The following is a 23,985-nucleotide window of genomic DNA, read 5'->3' as shown; positions in this document are numbered from 1 at the left end:
TTATAAATAATACAGCTGAAGGTGTCCAATAAGTGTAGTCTAAATTATGAATACGCAAAATGTGGCTTATGAACTATATTCTACCCAATCCCATCCATTTGTGTAGCATTCTGAAAACTAAAAAACAAGAAGCATTCTTTTCCTCTGAAATTAGATGTGTGGCTCCTGGACTCTTTGTTTTGGCAGTCTCTCTCATCCCTAAAGGGTTATTATAGGTTTTCAATTTTGGCCCTGGTGGTGGTCCATTTCAACTCATCTCGGATCCCAGAAGACTTGGGGCCCAAACTTACCCAAGATGACCACCCCTACCTTGATTAGCAATATTTTTTAAAAGCAGACGTTCCAGATGTTTCTATGTTCAGCTTCTGCCCAGTCAATGGTGTGTAATGCACCAGAAAGCTGGATAAAATTGAAGGGAATCATGGATTGAGCCTGAGGGTCTCTGATTGTAGAGATAATGAAAAATACTAATGGGAACATAGTTGAGTGGAGGAGTTTTCCCTCCCTTTCTGGCTACTTTACTAAAAGGGTTGAAAATGTGCTGACAGCTGGGGAATGATGTTTTTCCAAGACTTTGTGTAAGCAGCAGAACCTCTCTCCTTTCTCCCATTAGATTTCTGACACTGGTGGAGAGGGGCTCTGGAGGGGACTAACCCCCTTTCCCCTATGCTTTATTCACTTTGATGAAAACAACATTTGAAAATTTCTGCTTCAAGTGATGTTTATTTAGAAATTTACTATATTTTTTCATCCATATCTAACTCTCTAGCTACTGAAACAAAAACATTTTCCATCATTGGCAGAATTATCCTTTTGTTTTTCACATGGATGTCCAGAGTTTGCTTATTACTTATTTATTGGCTAAAGATGAACTGTGGTGGGCTCTAGGCTTGTGCACAGATTTGATTTGGCCAGTTCCTTTGGGCTAATCTAGCTGGTCTGCCTTGTTGAGTTGGCCATAATGGAAAGGGCTCAGTCTCCATGTTTTTTTTCCAGCTGCAACAGAACAGTGGCTGTTGAAAACTGGCTGCCTTTGATTGCAAGTGGAGTGTGGGAGGAGGGCAGCCATTAAGAAGTAAAAGTATGGGATGGAGGCACCACTCCAGTGCCTGTAAATCAATATAAAAAAAGAGGATCTTTAAAAGGAAGGTAGGATAGCTCCAGGTTGATTGTTCTTCAATCCCTGGGAAATGGGGAGGCTGTTCATTAATTTATCCAGGTGTCAAGTTGTTTTCAAACTCCAAATCTTGGGAGCTCACTGGTTCAGAGAGTAAACTATCATCCCTATGCCCTGTAGGAACATTCTCATTAGAAACTACCCTTTGAACTGGTGTCCCAATGTCATTCTATGTATTAATATCATTGACCAAACCATCTCTATCTTGAGCCTCAGTGATATCATTTCCCACATCTTCTGATCACCGTGATCCTGTTCACTTCTACTGCCAGAGATGAATTGTGACAAGTAGGAATATGCTGTGTTGATTTATTCCCATGTCAGATGTCTTCAAATTCTATGCAGTTTTCAAAGAGTTCTTGAGTCTTCACTCAAAAGAAGTATTTGTCAGAGAGCAGATCCTCTCCTGGATCACCCTACGTGTCCACCATGTGACTTCAGAAGTGGACTGAGGAAGCTAGGTGACGATCAGGATACTCTGACCTTCTAAGATCTTTTCCTGGTTCCCCCTTCCTGCCCACCAGAGAGTGGGGAGAAGACAATTGATCCAGGACACATTCTTGACTCTTTTTTGTCTCTACCTTCTGTGAGGCATCAAGTAGGTGGAGCTGGACAAAGCTGTGAGAGTTCATAACGATGCCCTTTGTATTCTGATTGCTGGTGAAGGCATCTACATCATGTACCAAGTTATCTGAATACTGCTCACAATGACTATCTTCATTGCTGGGCAGTCTCCCTTACTCTCTTGGCTTAGGAAAAAAGAAAAAGAGTCTATAGCTGGAAGGTAGGAGTAGTTCTTGAGTCTATTTATGGATTAGGTAAAAAATGCCCCCCCCCCCAAAAAAGGGTTTGAATAGAATTCAACATATTGAAGTTTTTGAACACTTGAACACCTCCTTTCTCCACTTTTTTCTTTTTTAAGCATTTGAAATTTTTTAATCTCTAAAAAAAACCTCCCGGATTAATAGAACAGAAAAGGAAATCAGGGGCTCACCAAATACTTCAGCTGTGCTCACAAAATACTTTTTCATGTTAAATAAAATTCATGTTACTTCATATGTCAGTGTGTCAAGTTGGCTTTCCCATCATAACTAATTTATCTTTTTGTTAAGGATTCATTGCTTAAAAACAAAAAGAAATGTCAAAAGTCTCATTTTCTCGATGCTAACATAAAATTTGGACTACATTCTGTAATTTTCATAAGTGACAACTATATTAATTAACCACATGTTCTATGTGCGAACTTGAAAGAAATTATTCTAGTATCACACATTGTTCTAAAGATTGGCTTTAGTGTAGCTGCGTTTACAAGCTGTGAAGTCTAGCCTTATTAAAATGTTCTGTGCCAATAAAAGGAGGAGAAATAGAACACATCTCTTCCACATTTAATTTTTCTGCTTCACAACTTTATTTCTTCATATCAAATTAAACAAATATCAACTATATTAAAACAAATATGCTTAATTTTATGCCTGCAATTACTGGTACTTCTATATTACCTATATTAAACTGCCAGAAAGTTATCTCTGCAATTCTGAACTAGCTGATCATACAGTATAATATAGTTTTTCTATAATATAGTTTCACTTCCTTAATATCTAACTTGTCATTGAAGTTAAATGTATTTCACAATCACAGTCTTCATTTATGAATATTCACAGTAGCCAGGATGGAACATAACAAAAAAATAGAAGAAAAATGAAATCATTACTCATTCTGCCTTTCTTCTCCTCTTTTCAACTCTAGTGTATCCCTATAAGACTGGAAAAGGGATATACGATATAGATTCATGTATTTGAAAAGAAGGAATCCCATAGCGGTAAGAAATTTACATAAAATAGAATCCTTAAATACATAAAATGTAATACTAAATATCATCCAAGAATCACATGTACTGAAAATGACCAAAATGTGTATGTGGTGTTTGTGTATGTTTGTGCACGCATGTGTGCGCGTCGGTATATAGACAAAGAACAATGTGCCACATTTAATTAATTAACTTCTCTTTCTTTGTTTTTGGTGCCATAGTTTCTGTGAACCAAAATCTTTCTTTTTTGTAATCCTTGAGACCAGATTACCTGATCAGCAAGAAGACATATTATATGGTATACAATTTTCTACAGAAACCGAAGCAGTAGATACAACTTTTTCAATAGCTTGAGAGTCTATGGTTAAAGCACAGTCATGCACCAGCTTCAGTAGCTGCATGTTTTTGAAACTGGCTCCTGCTTCAAGGTTCTGTCTCAAAAGAGTAATAACTTAAAATGCTCAAAGCAATTGTTTTCTTTTAGAGGGAAACAAGTACTTCCAAAGCAAAATATGTTGAGAATGGAAAGAAAAGGATATTTCAAGTCTGGAACTGGAAATAGATGCTAAAGGCTATGTCAAGATCTGAGGCCCCTTCCACACAGCCAAATAGAATCCTACATTTTCTGCTCTGAACTGGACTATATTGACATATGGACTCGTATAACCTAGTTCAAAGTGGATATTGTGGGATTTTCTGTCTTGATATTCTGGATTATATGGCTGTGTGGAAGGGGCCTGGGATGACAGGGGAGAAAGAGATCTTTTTTTCATTCAATTGAGAGAAACATCTTTAGTGGCAGGTTAGTTTAGGAATGACAGGGCATATCGCAATATAAAAGCAATTCTGCTTTCCAACTGAGAACATTTTGAAAATGGGTTCAAGAAGAATAACAACTACAACTCCCTGGAAGCTCACAAGTGTTTGCTGCTTGGTATAGTTGTCTCACTTGGGCAATGCCCAGTGGAATAAATAACTAATAGAAGAGTAGGGCCCAGTTAGCTATTGCATTATTCTTGTGTTAGCCAGTTTGAGTTCTTAAAGGGAAATACTGTGTGTGTGTGTGTGTGTGTGTGTGTGTGTGTGTTTTATCCCTTTCCTGCCTTTTGATACTATCTTGCAAAGAACAAAATTTGCCCTTATAGGAAATCACACACAATTGTCCCCACTTCTGTGTTGTTTTGTTTCACTACCTTGAAAGAACTTCCGATTTTGTGCATCTGCAAGTATGGTACTGCCACAGGGGACCCAATTTATTGCTTCATGAAAGCTGGTGTATTTCTTTTTTCCCTCTGACTGCACTGCTGAATCTGTTATTTTTGCAGTAAAATAAAATCTAAAAAAAGGGGGGGTTGTTGCATTCCTGCCATTTCATGGGAATTCCAAATGCACTTCCATTCAGAAAATACAATCTATAAAAAAGTCATAGCAAGAGGACTATTTTTATTGGACTTAGATTGCTTTCTTGACAAATTTGCTCAATATACAATCAACTTTGGGTTTCTTTATCTACTAATTTTCCATTCAAGCTCAATGTAAGAAACCAAACTCCATCAATGTAAGTAGGAATAGATTTATAAAAGAACTTCAGCAGGGTTTCATTACCCCCATTAAAGTTGCAAACAACTTCCAAAATAGACCAAGAAGAGTCCCAGATTAGTTATGCCTTCGGAAACTGGCTTTTCTGTTTCAATTTTTATGTGACTCCCCAGAACTCAGTGTGAGTTACAGTGTATTTAAAGTAATTGCATATCCAAAAATACCTCTTCTCCACATTCCTCTGGCAAGTAGCTACAAAGTTTTTAAATGTAAGTGGAGATATATGTGTGTAATGATTTGACAATGGACATGATAGTGAATGGACAATAAGAATTTAAATTGTGCCTTCTCTATAATTTATTGCTAAGCTCAGATGAGGAAAGGATAAATGTTCTGGTTTTGCTGTTTGTCATCTACATAGGCGAAATGAGATGGGAGTGAATGGACTTCATGGAGTCCACATGACTGACAAGGCCAAATCTCCTTACATGTCTGGCAATGCTGCTTATTGTGTCATTGCTCCTCATTACCCAAAGTTGCGAAATGTTCTGAAGCTACCTCAGGGCTCCAGAGCTGACTTATCATTTTGGGACATGTAAACAGTTAGGTCAATGTTGATTTGGAACTGGTTGCCACTTTTTACAGGGGATGGCATTTACCATCGCCATCCTGCCCTCTGGCATACCAGTGACCACAGAATATAAAATTGCTGGTGGTTATCAGTTATCTCAAGTGCTGTTGCTGGCCAATGCACCAGAGTCAAGGGATCAGCAAAAGGATCACAAATGTGCATATGCAGCACATTTAGGTCTCCAGAAACAGGGGGCAGTCATCAATTTTCTGTTGGTTACAAATTACAAGATTGACATCTATCCATTAACATGATGCTGGCAATAATCAGAACCAAATTCAGTAGAAAAATTAGGATTTCCTCTTAGCCTGCTTGATAACACACTCAAATCCTGCACAACATAACTGCATTACTGCTAGGGTCTCATGAGCAGATTGTTCTTGAGGGCTCTTCTTGTGTGATAGATGTGAGGGGACACTTCTTGTGAGGTGGATGTCCAGAGCCCTATCCTTTGATGTCTTTCAAACACCTTTCTCCCATCATAGAGGGGCAGAGGATAATTAATCTTTGGGTGCATCAAAGTGGTAGAATTAGTGCAGTTTGACACCACTTTAACTGCCATGGCTCAATGCTATGCAATCATGAAAATTGTAATTTGGTGAGGCACCAGCACTATTTGGCAGAGAAGGCTATACTGGAATGCCCTTGCAATACTGGAATGCCCTTGATTCCATAGCACGGAGCTATTGTAGTTGAAGTCATATCAAACTGCATTAATTTTACAGTTTAGATGCACCTCATGTCACTTTTTGCATGGGGAAAGGGATTCAAGGAGCTTTCCTTGAGGTTTCTGATAAGGGTATAGTTATTTGTAATGTATTTCTTTTGAGTTCAGCTGTAGGCTTCTTTTCTCCTGGTCAGCAAGCATAAATAAGGACTAAATCCATGTTCCATTTCTGCTGTCTGTTCTTTGAGGAGGTGAGACTTTGAAGATGCATTGCATCCTCTGAAACGCACACAGGTGAACTGAATTTATCCAGTGGGCAGAGGTTTCTCATTCCTGATCTACACTGCTGTCTGGTTTATTTCATGGAGCAATATCTCTGAATGCACACCTGAATCTGGGCTGAGATTGCATTCTATATTGTTAAGTATTATTATTATTGCTATTATTAAACTTTGTTTGTACCACGCTAGCATCTCCCAAAGGACTTGATGCGGCTTACAAAGGTCAAGGCCTCAGCACACAATATAACAATACAAAACCTAAAGCAAATTAAAACAATTAAAGCAAAATAAACAATAGGCAATAAACAATACACTAAGACACAATAAAACTGGGCCGGGCCAGAGTAATGGGTACAGGATTAAAAGTTCTGATGTGACAGGTGGTATATAAAGCATTATAGGGCAAGTGCAGTGTGCAGCAATCTTAGTTCTAATAAAGTGCTTCTGGGACTTGGTATTGGAGATTTCCTAATCAGGGAAGGCACATCGGAACAGCCAGGTCTTATGGTTCTTTCTGAAGACTGCCAATGTAGGGGCCTGTCTAAGATCTTTGGGGAGGGTGTTCCAGAGCCGGGGGGCCACCACGGAAAAGGCCCTGTCTTGTGTCCCCACCAAGCGCGCTTGCGACGCAGGCAGGGCCTCTCCAGATGACCGGAATGAACGCGTGGGTTCATAGATGGAGATGCGGTCACGCAGGTAGGATGGTCCCAAACCATTCAGGGCTTTGTAGGTAAGCACCTGCACCTTAAACTGGGCTCGGAAAATAAACGGCAGCCAGTGGAGCTCCTTGAACAGGAGGGTTGACCTCTCTCTGTAAGGGGCCCCAGTTAACATCCTGGCTGCTGCTCGTTGGACCAGTTGGAACTTCCGAGCCATTTTCAAGGGCAGCCCCACATAGAGCGCATTGCAGTACCACTTGCTAAATGGAACCCATGCAATCAGAGTCTGCATCAGTGTATGATTATATTGCATATTCAAAAGCAATATACCTTTCTTGATTGAAATACAAAAAAATATAAGGTTGCCTTTAATTTATGTTTTCAGGAAGATAAATATAAATATCAATTAAATGTGCAACATATGAAATTAATTTGGATAAGACTAACAACATTGCCCACATATTTATATATTTATTTACTATATTTATATATCGCTTTTCTCAGCCCTTTGGCGACTCAAAGCGGTTTACAGTAGCAAAAATTCAATGCTCAAAACATCATAGAGCAGTTAAAAACAATTAAAATAATAGCATAAAAACAATCATTACAAAATCAATAAAACATATCTCATTAGCGTCTTTTAGTTAAAATCAAGATCCAATCTCATCATCCAATTGTTCCATATTTCTATGTTTGTTACACTGCCTTTTCAAATGCTTGCTCAAACAACCAGGTCTTTACTTTCCTCCAAAATGCTAACAAGGAAGGGGCAAATCTAATGTCTGTAGGAAGGGCATTCCATAGCAGAGGGGCCACCACCAAGAAGGCCCTGTCTCTCATCCCCGCCAAACTTATTTGTGACGCAGGCGGGATTGAGAGCAGGGCCTCCCCAGATGATCTTAATGTCCTAGCTGGTTCATAGGAGGAAATGCATAAGTTGGGCTAAAGCCAGCACTTTGATTTGTGCCCGGTACCAAACTGGCAGCCAGTGGAGCTGGCGCAACAGAGGAGGGGTATGCTCCCTGAGCGCCGCTCCTGTTAGTAACCTGGCTGCCATCCATTGGATCATTTGAAGCTTCCGGACAGTCTTCAAAGGCAACCCCACATTGCAGTAGTCTATATGGGATGTAAACAGAGTGTGGACTACCGTGGCCAAGTCAGACTTCCCAAGGTACGGGCGCACCTGGTGCACAAGCTATGTGAATGCTCTCCGAGTCACTGCCAAAACCTGGGGTTCCAGGCTCAGCGATGAATCCAAGATCACAACCAAGCTGCGAACCTGCATCTTCAGGGGGAGTGTAACCCCGTCCAACAAAGGCTGTAACCCTATGCCCTGTTCGGCCTTACGACTGACCACGAGTACCTCTGTCTTGTCTGGATTCAATTTCAATTTGTTTGCCCTCATCAAGACCATCACAGCGGCCAAGCACCGGTTCAGGACCTGAACAGCCTCCTTAGTAGAAGGTGGGAAGGAGTGACAAAGTTGGACGTCATCTGCGTACAGGTGACACCCCACCCCGAAACTCCAGGTGATCTCCCCCAGCAGCTTCATGTAGATGTTAAACAACATGGGAGACAGTATTGAGCCCTGAGGAACCCCACAAGACAATGCTTGTGTAGCTGAACAGGTGTCCCCCAATAACACCTTCTGGGTGCGACCCTCCAGAAAGGACAGGCGCCACTGCAGAACAGTACCTCCAAGGCCCATTCCCGCGAGGCATCTCAGAAGGATACTGTGGTCAACAGTATCGAAGGCCACTGAGAGGTCCAGCAGGACCAACAGGGACACACGCCCCCTGTCTAGCTCCTGGTGTAGATCATCAACTAAGACGATCAAGACTGTCTCGGTTCCATGCTCCGGTCTAAAGCCAGACTGTGCCAAATCCAGATAATCCATGTCTTCCAAGAATACCTGGAGTTGTGAAGCCACCACATGTTCCACGACTTTGCCCAAAAAGGGGAGATTGGAAACAGGCCGATAGTTGTCGAATTGAGTGGGATCCAGTGATGGTTTTTCAACAGCTTGTTTTAAACACGCTGGAATATTGCCTTCCTGAAGGGAGGCATTAACCACTACCTTTACCCACTCAGCCAATCCCCCTCTGGCTTCCTTTAAAAACAGGATGGACAGGGGTCTAGGATGCATCTGGTCGGCATCATTCCCCCAAGTATCTTGTCCACATCCTCGGGTTTCACCAATTGGAATGAATCCATCAGAATCAGACAAGCAGATTCTCGTGTTACATCCTCAGACACTGCCGTTAACATGGTGTCCAGACCAGAACAGATCAGAGCGACTTTTTCTGCAAAGAACCGAGCAAAAGCTTCACAGTGGGCTGCCGAGTTGTCAAGGCTCCCATTCTAGATGGTGGGATTTTAAAAGCCTCTGAAAACTTGAAACAGCTCATCGGACAGTTCTTTGCAGATGCAATATTGGTCAAAAAGAAAAATTTCTTTGTTGCCTTTATTGCCATGGCATATGCCCTTAGGAGGGTATATGCACTCCTAAGGGCATATCCTTAAGACACCACAGAGACCTCATCTGAAAATTGCATTTCCAAAGATCTGCTGGGAGGTGGGTGAATTCAGGAGAGTCTAAAACATTTTTGATATGATGAGTGAGGTATCCCACATATCTGGGGTAGTGCTTAGTAGCATTTGGATCTCCAGCTATACCAGGTGCTTTTCTATGCTAATACAGGCTGAAACTGGTGTTCCGGTAGCTGGACTGAGCATGCATGGTGTCTTCATTTAGATTCCCACTGTCACCTTAGAGGCAGTGTGCCCAGTCACACTAAACATGGTTTGAGACTGCTATGCAGACTCCTTAGAGTGACCCCTGCCCCTGTGTTGTGGTGGCCAATAGAAGCAAGGTCACCACTCTAGTTGATGCTAACCAGAGAGCTGGTTTGCTGAATGAGAAATGAGAGGGAGGAGGAGAACCCCCCCCCCCTCTTGTTCAATTCACCATGTACTAGTTATAATCGGTCAGAGTACATACAAGAAGGTAGGAGACATGTCATGGCTGGGGACTGCCATGACACAGAGGGACACAGGGGACTGCTATTCTGGGTTCCCAGACCACCTGAGCCCAGAGAACACAGAATGAGTCAAAACAGCTGTGACTAGTTCCTGTTGGGAACTGGCCCAACCTATCTCACCCAGGATTGGTTAATTGGATTGCTTTACTTAAAAATTACTGATCCACCTCACTGTGGGCTAGGCAAAACTACGGTGAGGTGGATCAGTAATTGGTTAAATTGACGAACCCAGAGGGTGCTCACCAATGCTTCCTCTTCATCTTGGAAAGAAGTGATAAGTGGAGTGCCACAGAGTTCCGTCCTGGGCCCGGTCCTGTTCAACATCTTTATTAATGATTTAGATGAAGGGCTAGAAGGCATGATCAACAAGTTTGCAGACGACACCAAATTGGGAGGGATAGCCAATACTCCAGAGGACAGGAGCAGAATTCAAAACGATCTTGACAGATTAGGAAGATGGGCCAAAACTAACAAAATGAAGTTCAACGGGGACAAATGCAAGATACTCCACTTTGGCAGGAAAAACGAAATGCAAAGATACAGTATGTGTGAAAAAGATCTTAGAATCCTTGTGGACAACAAGTTAAACATGAGCCAACAATGTGATGTGGTGGCAAAAAAAGCCAATGGGATTTTGGCCTGCATCAATAGAGATCATAGATCATAGATCATAGAATCAAAGAGTTGGAAGAGACCTCATGGGCCATCCAGTCCAACCCCCTGTCAAGAAGCAGGAATACTGCATTCAAATCACCCCTGACAGATGGCCATCCAGCCTCTGTTTAAAAGCTTCCAAAGAAGGAGCCTCCACCACACTCCGGGGCAGAGAGTTCCACTGCTGAACGGCTCTCACAGTCAGGAAGTTCTTCCTCATGTTCAGATGGAATCTCCTCTCTTGTAGTTTGAAGCCATTGTTCCACGTCCTAGTCTCCAGGGAAGCAGAAAACAAGCTTGCTCCCTTGGAGCATAGTGTCTAGATCTAGGGAAGTAATGCTACCCCTCTATTCCGCTTTGCTTAGACCACATCTGGAATATTGTGTCCAATTCGGGGCACCACAATTCAAGAGAGCTATTGACAAGCTGGAATGTGTCCAGAGGAGGGCAACTAAAATGATCAAGGGTCTGGAGAACAAGCCCTATGAGGAGCGGCTTAAGGAGCTGGGCATGTTTAGCCTGAAGAAGAGAAGGCTGAGAGGAGATATGATAGCCATGTATAAATATGTGAGGGGAAGCCACAGGGAGGAGGGAGCGAGCTTGTTTTCTGCTTCCCTGGAGACTAGGACACGAAACAATGACTTCAAACTACAAGAAAGGAGATTCCATCTGAAATGAGGGAGAACTTCCTGACTGTGAGAGCCATTCAACAGTGGAACTCTCTGCCCCAGAGTGTGGTGGAGGCTCCTTCTTTGGAAGCTTTTAAACAGAGGCTGGATGGCCATCTGTCGGGGGTGATTTGAATGCAATATTCCTGTTTCTTGGCAGGGGGTTGGACTGGATGGCCCATGAGGTCTCTTCCAACTCTTTGATTCTATGAAATGAACCCCAAACACATTTTTCCACCATGCAGAGGTGGGAATACATTTAGCTCTCCATATCCATGGGTTCTGTGTCCATAAATTAAATCATCCATGGCTTTGCAATATATATATCTCCAAAAAGCGAATCTTGACTTTGCCATGGTATGTAAGGAACAGTATTTTTACTATACCATTGTATATAGTGGAAATTGAGCATCCATTCAGTTTGACTCCTTGGATGGTTCTTGGAAGAAGCCCTTACTGGATACCAGGAGCACATTATATATCTTCAGTTATGGACCAGATTTTTCATTAGCATTGCGGAATGAAATCAGGTTCACTTTATGTTACTTTCATAAGAAGTACACTTCATATCAGGAACCACCTTAGAATTCCTGTCCTCTGTTCAGACTTCTGCCAAACCTGAAGTATATTCCTCATGAATGAGATGGCAAAATCTCATTCATCAGGTTATTTTTTTAAGTGGTATTGGGAAGAGCAAAACTATCTTTCTCTACTCATAACAGGTCTAAGCTGCTCTAAGGAGCCCCCCAACATAAATTAAATCAATTCACTTAGGCCACGTATAAAATATAATTAAGTATTCTTTTCTCGTTGTTAGTCCATAGCAACAATAAGTATTGCAAGAAGAGAGGAATAAAAACTAACCATTCCTCCTCCCCCATCGACCTCCTTTCAAGAATACCAACATGCGAATGCACTAGTGACTATTTGGGTGTTCCTAAATGGATGCTTCAAAAGGATGTCCAGCTTTGATATTGTCCCTTTGATAATATCCAATTGTCAGTTTCAGTTGGAGCTTTTTTCCCATTCTCTGAGATTTGTATTCAATGCACTGATGCTGCCTGATGGGCCACACAGCATGACACATTTTTCAGGGGAATTGATAATGCATCCCTTGTCTAGTTTTCTACTAAATCACCAAAACAAGAAGGATTTTTAAAGGAATTGTCCATGCTTCCAATGGTATTCCATCCATCCCATGTCTATTTTGGTAGTTGCTGTACATGATCAGGTTAAGTAGTCTATTGTGTTTAAAATGTGCCAAAAGCAATGTTAATTGCTTCAGCCTTTATGCTGCTTCAGCCATACTTCTTTTTACTTTTTTATTCCATTCATCTACTTGATTTGAAATCAATAGCTATTTAAATGCATAAAATATACTGCGGGGTATACAGAATCTGCCTTCAAATAATTTTGTATGCTTTTCTAAACGAAACAGAAGCTCTGAGATAGAACAATTTCTAACAACACAAAGTTGGCTTTCAGTACAATCTTTTGGAACAAAGCAATATAGAAATCTATTTCTTTTATTTCTTTATTAGATTTATATCCTGCCTTCTATCTATAGCTGAAACACAAAGGTGGCTTCCAAAAAACAACAACCAGAACAAACAACCAAGAAACAAGAAAACCAGCTAGTCCCATAGGACACCTCTGCAGATATACAAAATATAAAAGTGAGTATCATGTTGTCTCAGTTTTCTTTTATTCAATGTAGACATATTTAGCTGCTATAGCCATTTCTCATAAGGTTTGGTTTCCAGATTTTAACAATCTAGCTGGCCCTTTTTGGACATTTTTCCACTGTGTATCCTTCTTGAAAGGTGGTGTCCTGAACTGGTCATAGGATTCCAAGTGAGATGTGTCCAAAGCAAAATGGAATGGGCTTAATTACTCCCTTCTATCTCCACACTATAATCCTATTTTCATAGCCCAGAATTGCCTTGGTTTCTTTGGTTCGTGATTCACATTGATGATCCATCTCTGGTTTTCATTCTACTAAGACCCCTAAATCCTTTTCAGCATGTATTGCTCTAAAGTAAGGTGGTACCACCCAATAATTGTGCATTGCATTTCCTCTCCTTTCCGTAGCTTCTTATATTTAGCAATGTTGAGATTCAATTTGTCAGTTTCTTGCTCTCCAATCTGTCAGGGTCATTTTGAATTTTGTTCTTATTCTCTGGAGTATTAAATCCTCATCCCACAATTGTGTGCCATCTGCACATTTGATAAGCATGCTTTTTATTCCACCCATATGTCATTTATAAAGAAATTAAACAAAATACACCCAGGATCCTGAGACTTAATTCCCATCCTTTGCATGGGTTAAAGTCTCATTGATACCAGCAGAATGTAAGTATGACTAACTGAAAGTATATCTACACTGGCAGAGAAGCTGCTTTTGGATGCCTACATGATCTCCTAGATCTTCTGGTCCTTAACATTGGATAAACTTGGTTTAAATGGTTTATCCTTGTGCTGAGGAAAGTCAGCAAATACTCTGGAGTCTGAGTGAAATTTCTGAGCAGTCCAAAACTTCTTTCACAGTGTGGACAGCATGACTGGATCTGATCTGGACTGAGCCAATATTCACATAGGACACTGCCACCATCCCCCTTTCCCTGGACTCATCAGAACAGGGGAAAGAGGACAGATCACATTTCTGTTAGTGTCAACATTGTCAGAAAACCAGAGTGCTCTGGAAGTATTTCTGACCATCACAGATGACCTGTACTGACAGCAGAGGCACGGTTTTGACCAGGAAGAAGGAGATGGCTATTGCATGTCTTGTCTCCCATGTAGTTTCACTTTATTTCTTTATTTATTTCTTTATTTAGTTTGACATCTACATTGGGCTGCTGAGCTTCATGCAATCAGTACTCTAATGACACTCAACTCTACTTCTCCTTATCATTAGAGCTTCTCCTTATCCTTATTCTCCTTATAATTAGAGCTGGCTGGGGCTACAAGGTGCTCGATCAGGGCCTTGGCACAGTAATGGGTAAGATGAGGATGAATAAATTGAAGCCAAATTCCAGGAAAATGGAGGTTCTTTGAAGTCCTGGTTCTTGAATTTAGGAATTACATAAGCTTCCTATTCTGGATGCAGTTGTACTCCTCCTGGAGAAACAGGTGCATAGTTTGGGTATTGTTTACTAGAATGCCATTCAGGGTACACCAATACTGAAGAATTAATGCAGTTTGACACCACTTTAACTTCCACAATACTATGGAATCATAGCAGATTTACAAGGCCTTCAGAATTTGCTGGTCTTGCACCAAACTATGACTCCCACAATTCCATACACTAGGCCATGGCAATTAAAATGGTATTAAACCTCATTAATTCTACAGAGTAAATGCATTCTCAGAAGGAATTAGACTGCCTGCCAATATGTTTTTGTTCTGAATTCAAAATATTGGAAATAACATTGCAAACAGTAAATGGCTTGTGCCCCCAATAACTGAAGGACTCCCTCCCTTGCTTTGTCTCTCTCTCTGGCATTAACTCATCTTTTTTAAATTGAAGTAATATTTTTAAATATATATTTCAATCATTTAGAATTATCTATTATATTGTAGATGTTCATTGTAAATTACCCTAGAGTCTTCAGATAGATAATAAAAACAAAATAAACTATATTTTAGATTTCAATTGCTCCATATGACATACGAAACAGCTCTATACATGTAATTGTTTCTGCATAAAGGTCCTTCTCCACATGCTTGGAAATCTTGAGAAGGGATCTCAAAAGATTTTAGTCACTGAATCACTTCAGCTATGATGACACATAATAATATCTGTTTTTTAATTGTACAAATAAATGCCTTTGTGCGTAGGTGGACAGGGAAATGAATTTAATAAAATGTAACTCAAAGACTTTTAATTGTTTTTGCAGTTGTAATGAAAAGTAACTGATGAATCCATTTGGAAATATCATTCACTGTGCCGTGAAAGAAGTGCCGATCTGGTTTTGTTTTCTAATTTATATAAATAAATCCAATATGAAAAATATGACAATTTAGATTATGTTTTCTTCTTTCTTTCCTGTTCAAAGACTGACAGAATAGCTAGGTAGCTACACATTTGCCTCCAAGGCCTTGACAAAGCTCTGCTACAAAAAAGTCAATCTGATTGCTTTTAGCAAGTGTCTGCCACCCACTTCATACCTGGAAGTCTAAAGTTCAAGCACATGCAACACAATTTAATTAAATATCCAAGCCACTTTCAATTTGCAGGCAATTCATATTTGTTTAGGTAAATGCCGTAACAAAAATTGTATAAGACAGATCATGGAGATATCAGGGCTTGCAAGCAGGTTTGGTTTTGCAGGTTTCACTAGAATGTTCTGTAATGCAGGATATCCTTTGAGTACCAAATCTCACTCCATTAATGCTATCAGAACACTTATAGTAGGAGGGAAATCTAGAAATGATTTCATCTACTAAAAACTGTTAAGAACTGCCAAGAACTTACCTGCTACTGGCTATTTAATTGCACAATGAACACTGTTCTCTATAGCCAGCTCTTTCCATCGTTAATTGCTGGGACTTCCTGGGACTGCTGTGGGAGAAGCTCCTCCATGGCTCCATTCTGATCATCAAGGGAACTGCCTCGCCGACCCGGGAGGCAGCTACCACAGGGAGCCAAGGAGAGAGGATCAGGAGACGGAGCCCCTGCAGCTGCTACTTTGCCATCACTGGTGCTTTGCATTGCTGCTTTTGCTGCTGTTGTTGCTGTTGTCTCATTGAACTGGGAGGCAGCAGCTGGGAGGAAGGCCACCTCCCAACCAGCGGAGGGCAGCGACCCCAAGGCCATTCTATCATTCACCACCTCCTTGCTGAACCAGGAGGACAGCGTCCGAGGAGGTTGGCATCTGGAGGGCCCTGGCTGTTCCTGGGATCTTGGGACCTTTGTTGTGTTGAGCATCCACCCGCTATTCCACCCGCGAGGCCCCCCTCCCATCCTACAGAGGGACTGGTGCTGTTGCCCTGTCTTTGGAGAGCAACTACTTCTTCCACCTTGTTGCTCCAGCTTCTGGAATCATGCCATTGGCCTGGAGGAGGAAACTCCACAACTCAGTGTTTCCAAGGTCACAGCTTGCTAACCAGAATTGTTATTTGTCAGTGTTCAGTGTTCAGCTGTGCTGGACAACACACCAAGAACTACTGCTGAGCTGAATACCTTCGACATTTATTACCAATGGAATTGTAAATTGGACTAGTGGACAGTTAGAGGTTTATAGTGGATGTTCAAGGGGTTATAATTGACAGCTGGAGGGGTTCTTCAGTTCTAGGGTGGTCTGGCTGGCTGTTGCAGCTGATGCAGGCTGGTTTCTCCACGGGTCACCTGATAGTACAGTTGGCCTGGTCTGCGTTGGCAAAGAACACCTTCTAATTCAATCGCTGCCACTTACCTCTCTATACCTGTCTGTAGCCCTGACTATTTTTAACATCTATCTGATTTCTTAAGATCTTTATGAACTTATCCTGCTGCTATTGAGTCATAGGTTTTATTATATCAAGACTGCTGTTATATATTATATGTGCAATTCACTGGTCCCACACCACCCTAGCATAAATGTGATTAGGTTGTTGTTGCATTAACACTTTGACAATTGAGTTGTGACACTGTACCAGCACTTTAATTCCCACCCATAGGAATATTATATTATCAGAACTTTATATTCCTAATTTGTTGTCAACATCTATGTATCTATATCCCCTTGCCCCAATTGCTTTAGCACTTGCACTTCATTGTCCTGGGGGTATTGGAGGGAACTGGTGGCATAGAGGGGAGGTAACCTTGGGGTCCAGATACAAATAATCATGCAAATGTCTTCTATCATAGTTCAACAACTAGATCAAGGGCTAGGGAGGGAGGAGGGAGTTTCCTCAGTGGGGTGGTGGTGGTGGTTCTGCAGGTAGAGGGACTACCATAGAGGTGGTAACGGGGAGGAAGAGATATGGGAAAGGGTGAACAAAACATCAAATTCAGCTCAAAATTTGTGAGAGTTCCTTGGCAATTCCAAAATATCCTATTAATATGGCACAACAACAAATTTGAACCAAACATTCACGAAAGAACATTGGCAACTCCAAAATATACTTATGATACAAGACAACAACCAGTCAGGCCCAACATTTTTGAAAGAAAATTGGCAATTCCAAAGCATTCTCTTGGCATGGTACAGCTGAGATGTTAAGATGGCAGTCCCTCTAGGTTAAGAATGGTGCTGTTTAATGCCAAGTCAGTGAATGGAAAGACATCTATTATCCAGGATCTAATCCATGAAGAAAATGCTGACCTGGCTTGAACAGAGACCTGGTTGGATGAGATGGGAGGGGTTAACCTCTCCCAGATCTGTCCACCAGGCGACTGTACAGCACCAGTCAAGACCTGGAGGGAGGGGAGGTGGAGTCGCAGTGGTCTATAAGGATTCTATCTCCCTGACGAGGTGCTCCACCCCAAAGTCAACCTCCTTCGAATGTGTTGGCAGTAAGGTAGGTGACCGGAACAGGATAGGGATTCTGTTAGTGTACCGACTACCCCGCTGCATTACAGTCTCCCTATCTGAGCTAGCCGGAGTGGTCTTGGACCTGACATTGGAGTCTCAATGACTTTTAGTGCTGGGAGGCTTCAGTGTTCATTCTGAGACCTCTCTGTCCGGTGCGGCTCAGGACTTCATGGCTGCCATGGCAACTGTGGGCCTGTCCCAATTAGAATCTGGTCCCAGCCATAGTGCTGGGCACACACTAGATCTGGTTTTCTGTCAGGGATGGGATGACGGTGGTGGGGTGGAGGAGCTGACCATTGCTCCTTTGCCATGGACCAACCACCACCTGATCAGGTTCAGAATTGCTGCATCTCTTAGCCTCCACAGGGTTACAGCCTGTGTTAGATGGGGTTACACTCCCCTGAAGACACAGTGATGCTGACTCATTGCTGAGGCTGGAACCCCAGGTCTCAGCGGTGGCTGGGAGAGAGCTTTTGCACAATTAAAACTTGTGTGCCAGCTACGACCATACCTTGGGAAGTCTGATCTGGCCCAGTGGTCCATTCTCTTGTCACACCCCAAAAAATTACTGCAACACGAATGATATCTCATTTTTATAGACCATCTTCTCCTCCAAAAGGCCATAACAAGTTTACGGGAAGCATAAACCATACTATAAAGCTCACATTATGGGAGAGAATAGAACCTATTCTATATTACGTTGTATTCTTATTGCACTGGAGTGGGGCTGCCTTTGAAGACTGTTCAGAAACTGCAATTAGTCCAAAGGGTGGCAGCTAGGTTACTCACCGGAGCATCATATAGGGAGCATACCACCACCCATTATGTCAGCTCAACTGGCTGCTGATCCAGTTCTGAGCACAATTCAAAGTGCTGGTTTTGACCTATACGGCTCAGTCTGAACGTACCTGTCTGAACGTATTTCCTTCTACGTCCCACCTTGGCCTTGCTCTCAGCTCCACCTTTGTCTCAAATATGCTTGGTGGGGACAAGGGATAGGGCCTTCGTGGTGGTGGTCCCTCACCTGTGGAATTGACTCCTCAGGGAAATTAGGTCACCTTTAGAAAGAAGGTAAAATCATGGATGTGGGACCAGGCCTTCGGGTAATTAGGTGGAAATGACAATTGACAATGTTGACAAATGCTTGGAAATGGATTATGGGTAAGTTAAATGGAGTACTCAATCATTATCTGGCATATGGCCAGATAATGGCCACCAGACTGGTAATAGTTCAGCAGACTGTAAGTATATTGTTTAAATGTTTTATGCTTTCAACTATTGTAATTATTGGTGTTTGTATTTATTATGTTGCCAATTGGAAGCCACCCTGAGTCCCCCCAGGGGTTGAGAAGGGCAGGATAAAAGTGTTTGAAATAAATAAATAAATAAATAAATAAATACATCTGATTAACATTTTAAAATATGTCTTTCATATCAAATAGTACTTTTGATTCATATTACCATATAAAATAATTCCTTGCTTTTTTCTTAAAACTTTGGTACTTTTTCAGATTATATTGATTTTATATCTTAGAGACACTTGCTTTTATTAAGGTTCATACAGTTGGTTGTCTCTCACTAAATATTATTACTAGCATATCATTATCAGGTAATTAACAGCAGCAGCAGCAATAGTAGCTACCACAATAATAATAATAATAATAATAATAATAATAATAATAATAATAATAGATGCTTTATTTATATCCCACCTCCTTTCCCCAAGGGGACTCAGGTTGGCTTCCAATAGTATTGCCACTATGCCTAGGATTCAGCATTATCTCAAAATAAAACTGTGTAGAGAATACGCTATATATATATATATATATATATATATATATATAAGCATGGGGGATATTCTCTGGTTGTAGGAACCCATAGTGGGAGATCACAAATGAAAAGAAGTTCCTCACCAAGCTGCCATCCTATAGCCAAATGGAATGTTCATATACAAGTTGGCTGCCTTTCGCATTCCAGCCTTCACTTTGGGAGTAATGGTCAGGAGCCAGTTTCTGAATTCTACAAATATGGAGTGATATTTCCTGAAGCTCTCTAGTTAGATCTGATGATGTGATCTTCAGATCATGAAATGGACAAAGCCTAATTTACTTTCAATCTATTTATTCCTGATCAAACAAATTGTCTTATGAAGGAAAGAGAGGGGGTAAATGGCAGTATCAAGTTTGCCACTATGCCCACTATTCTGCAGCTGGAGGAAAAAAGTAGCAGAATTATAGCCAGATGCTACCAACAATCCCTTTGCCGCTACATGCCCACAGGGATGCACAATGGAACTATAAAGCTACCTTACTGAGTGGATGTGGAAGGGTTATACAAGAAATAAATGAATACCTCCTCTCACAATGAAACTAACTAAGAGGACATAAATAGGATTCTGGCCTCTATACCCATGGAACCCATAAAGATGAATGTCCTGGGATTGGGAAGAACATCTCATCCTGACAAGCTAACTAGTCTTGAATATTCTGCAATATCACATGTATATTTCAGTGGCACATCTGTTGGAGTGGTAAAACATCTGTTTGGCCAGAAGTCAGAGTTAAATACTACTTATTTCTCTTCCTCTACTGATTCAGTGCAAGGCAAGGACCCACAGTTGGTGAGTTCGTTTGTTAAATTTTGTATTATCAAATCTTACATCACCTACAGGCTGCTTGCATTATACTATCAGGTAGTGTTACTGTTAGCTTCTATATACCTTGCTATAACTTAACCTGATAGCAACCCACTGCTTCCTTTTGTGATAAATTCTTTCATTTGTTTTTAAAACACCTTCCTGCTGTTACACGTTGGGACATTTTGTAAAGTTCAATGGCACATAGGTGTTTGCTTGCCTGAATAATATGCCACTGTTCGCAACAAAGGACAAACACCTATTGTGTTCCCAGGGCTCTTTCTCCAGGTACAGGACTCGTAACAAAAGGTCTTTATGACACATAACTTACTAGCATGCTGGTTTTTGAAAAGAGCAAAGTTTGAGGATTATTTAATCTAGTATGCCATACAGGTTGGGTGCCTTTGTGTGTCATATCACCATTCAAACATCATACCCTTTGCACTGAATGTCAGAGAGGTGGAATCTTGAAAAATTACTTTCCTTTGACTGGTTCTGAGACCAGGGCATTAAAAAATGGCAGGCTCAAATAAAAATTCAATGACTTTCTTTGCTACCCAGAACAAATATATGGTGCACCCTAAATTAAAGGATTGGCTGTTTGAATCAAATTTATTCACAGGCAAGAGTGATGTTTTCAGTAATCTCAGGAAGTCCATCAGAAGGGGCTAGGTATGAAGGATAGGTTGCATGTGCAGAGCTGAAAGCATAAAAATCAGGGGTTAATGTATCACAATGTGGTATAAGGAGAACAGATAGAATCAGTTTGCACAGTTTCAGCCAGATAGGTATGTGTGCTTCAGCATTCAAAGTTACTCTAGTCTCTGTTTACCTCAAGATATTTATCTCTTTCTCTTCATATATAACACATATATGAAGATTAATGTAAGACTAAATCCTATTTCTTCATTTCAATAAGAATATACCAACTGAATGAGCTCTTGAATGGTATAAGTGTCAACAACATATGGGGGTGTCATCAATTTTCTCCAAGTGAGACTAACAATGGATTTAGAGCTTGGTGATCCCTGTATATCTGTATGTATATAAACCCAATTCTCACTATACTTGCATTCCTTTTAGACTGGGGTAGGAAATCTGGCCTTTAGGCACCATTTTTGCACCCACTGAACTGCCTTCTTTTAACCTCTTTCTAATGTTTTTTCACTAGAAACTGCACAGATTCCCTCCCAATGAGCTAAAATGGACAAAAATCCACATGTATGTATAATCCTCCCAGAACCCCTGCTCCTGCTGCAAGGAATCTCGAGGGAACTGGCTCATTATTACCCAAACTTGTTTTAGATTATATCACCCTGTATTGTACATGTTGTCCTGGGACCTCATCACATGTATAGGATTTTTCTCTGATGATTATGCTGATCTGTATTCTTGTGAGGATCCACGGCCTATGGGTATTGTTACAATTCCTGTTTTCTCACTATTTTCTTGAAAAGTGTTTTTGCTAACCATATGCTTTGAAAATATGCCAATTTGTTCTTATGCTGAATGGGTTTCTAGAATCCTATGTCACACACACATAAACACACAAAGACAGGAATGACTACTGTGCTTTTACAAAGTGTTGATCTCAAAGTGGAGGCTTATGGCTCCCTTACTGATTACATGATGAATTTGATCTGTTTCCTTCCTCTCTGCCTCATCCTCTAATTTAAAAGAGCCAATCATGGTACACCTTAGCTCAAGTAAAAGAGTAAAACAGAGTACATTCACTGCCTTACTGATTTACAAACCAGCAGCTGATATCATAGCGTAAAGATGCTGGCAGGGAATTACACTGCAGTGGGAAAATCTTGCTGGACAGATTTCTGTTGTAGCTAAAAGTATTCCAGTTACAGTAGTTAATCCTGTCTACTCTTCATCTTAGTGTTGAACTTGAAAATGTTATTTTTGAGCTACAATTCCCATAGCCACTACCTTAATTGGAGGACTTTAGGAACTGTTGTCCCAAAATACCTTTAATAACCAATGTCATACACCTATAAATTTTGCATTTTTAATTAATTGATTTTCATCCCATTACATATAAAAATAAATTGAAACATTCCACATGCCCCATAATTTATATCTATTGTCACATTTTGTATGTATGTTGCTAGAAAACTACACATTAGAAATGACACATTAAAAGGTGTACTAATTTTCATGGACCTGAGATTTGGAAAAAAATAATATCTGAATGCAATCTTGTTGCCTGTGCAGACTTACTCAAGAGTAAGAATCCAAATGACAATGGCATTTGGAATTAGTGCCTTTATCTCATTGGACTTGATATTTTTTCCCCTCTGAATTACCATGAATAGGGTTAGATTGCATCTCTCTCATCTTGATAACAGTTGTCATTTGAAAATGCTAATTTTAGGTGAAGTTTTAAGTGCTAAATATGGTTGGACTGCATCCGATGTTTTTTGCACATGAAGATTTTTTTCTACTGCATACTTCTTTTTAGAAAGATTGGATTTTCCCCCAAAATGTAATAGCAATTGCTGATATGTTGTTCTCATTGTATCCTATATAGAACTATGCTAGCCAAATTTGATCAAGCAACAGGGTTACTAAAATATAATTTTAAGTGTTAACGTGTGCCAAAATGGGATTTTGCAAATTGCAAGGAGAGTTGGGAATGCCCTTACACTCTCTCACTAAATGCCAGCTGCAATTACCATATGTTTCATATAGTTGGGCACAGATTGTGCATTCCTCAGTGATTTTCATGAACACTTATCTTTAAGTGTCATTCAATTGGTTTCCTCAGTAGGGGTATTCTACTAGCAATATGAATCAACTAGACTAAAGGGCTGCACATTCTAACTTTAAAGCAGAAGAGGAGACATAAAACCAATGAGATACAACATTGTGCTTATTAGATGTATTGGAGCATCTTTCACTTTCTCATAATGGGTTCCTTACAAAGCTCTAAATATCACAAGGAAAGGGGATGTTATTGATGATGCATTCTTCTTTTCCTTGGTTATATAAGTGTTCATAGTGCCATTACTTTATGTAGCTGTAGCTACATAAAATAAATAAAATAATAAATATGTAGCTGTAGAAGTGAGTTATGAATATAGCTGTAACACAGTGAAACCTAGCTATAGGATCTCTCTCTCTCTCTCTCAACATATTTCCCCTAAACCTGGTCATACCACCATCATACTACTTTTTCATAGTGATGGAACTGTGGACTTCATCACATGAGGGACTCTCCCCCATGCCATTTCACCAGCCTCCATGGCAAAATGGAAGGGATGAGGGGCAACTCTGTTGCCCTGTGCACCAAGGTGTCGGTGATGCTCCCCATCACACGAGGGAAGCATCATTGAAGTGTTGGGGATCTGTGCTGTCTCCATTGTAGCCAGCACAACAAAGGTAAGGAAGCTTCTTAGGATGCTTCCACTCTGAAAAAAAGAAATACTGGAAAGAGTACATGGAGGAACTGGACAAAAGCCTCAAGGACCTGTCTACATAGACAACAAAAATGATATTTACCTCTTAGCTGCCTTGATTATGACACATGGCATACAACCCCTTTAGCTTCCAGGAAAATCCTGATTGCTGAATTGCTATGCTATTTGTGCATAATCTAGATCAGGGTGGCCTTAGGGAAAAGTGATGGGACTTGTTTGGTGGAAAGAATCACTATTTTGTCTGTCCAATCCTTTCTTCTTCTGCCAGCAGCATGAAGTC

Source organism: Anolis sagrei, chromosome 3 (genome assembly GCF_037176765.1).
Source record: "Anolis sagrei isolate rAnoSag1 chromosome 3, rAnoSag1.mat, whole genome shotgun sequence".
Lineage (NCBI taxonomy): Eukaryota > Metazoa > Chordata > Lepidosauria > Squamata > Dactyloidae > Anolis > Anolis sagrei.
Note: the sequence above shows the minus strand (reverse complement) of the source record.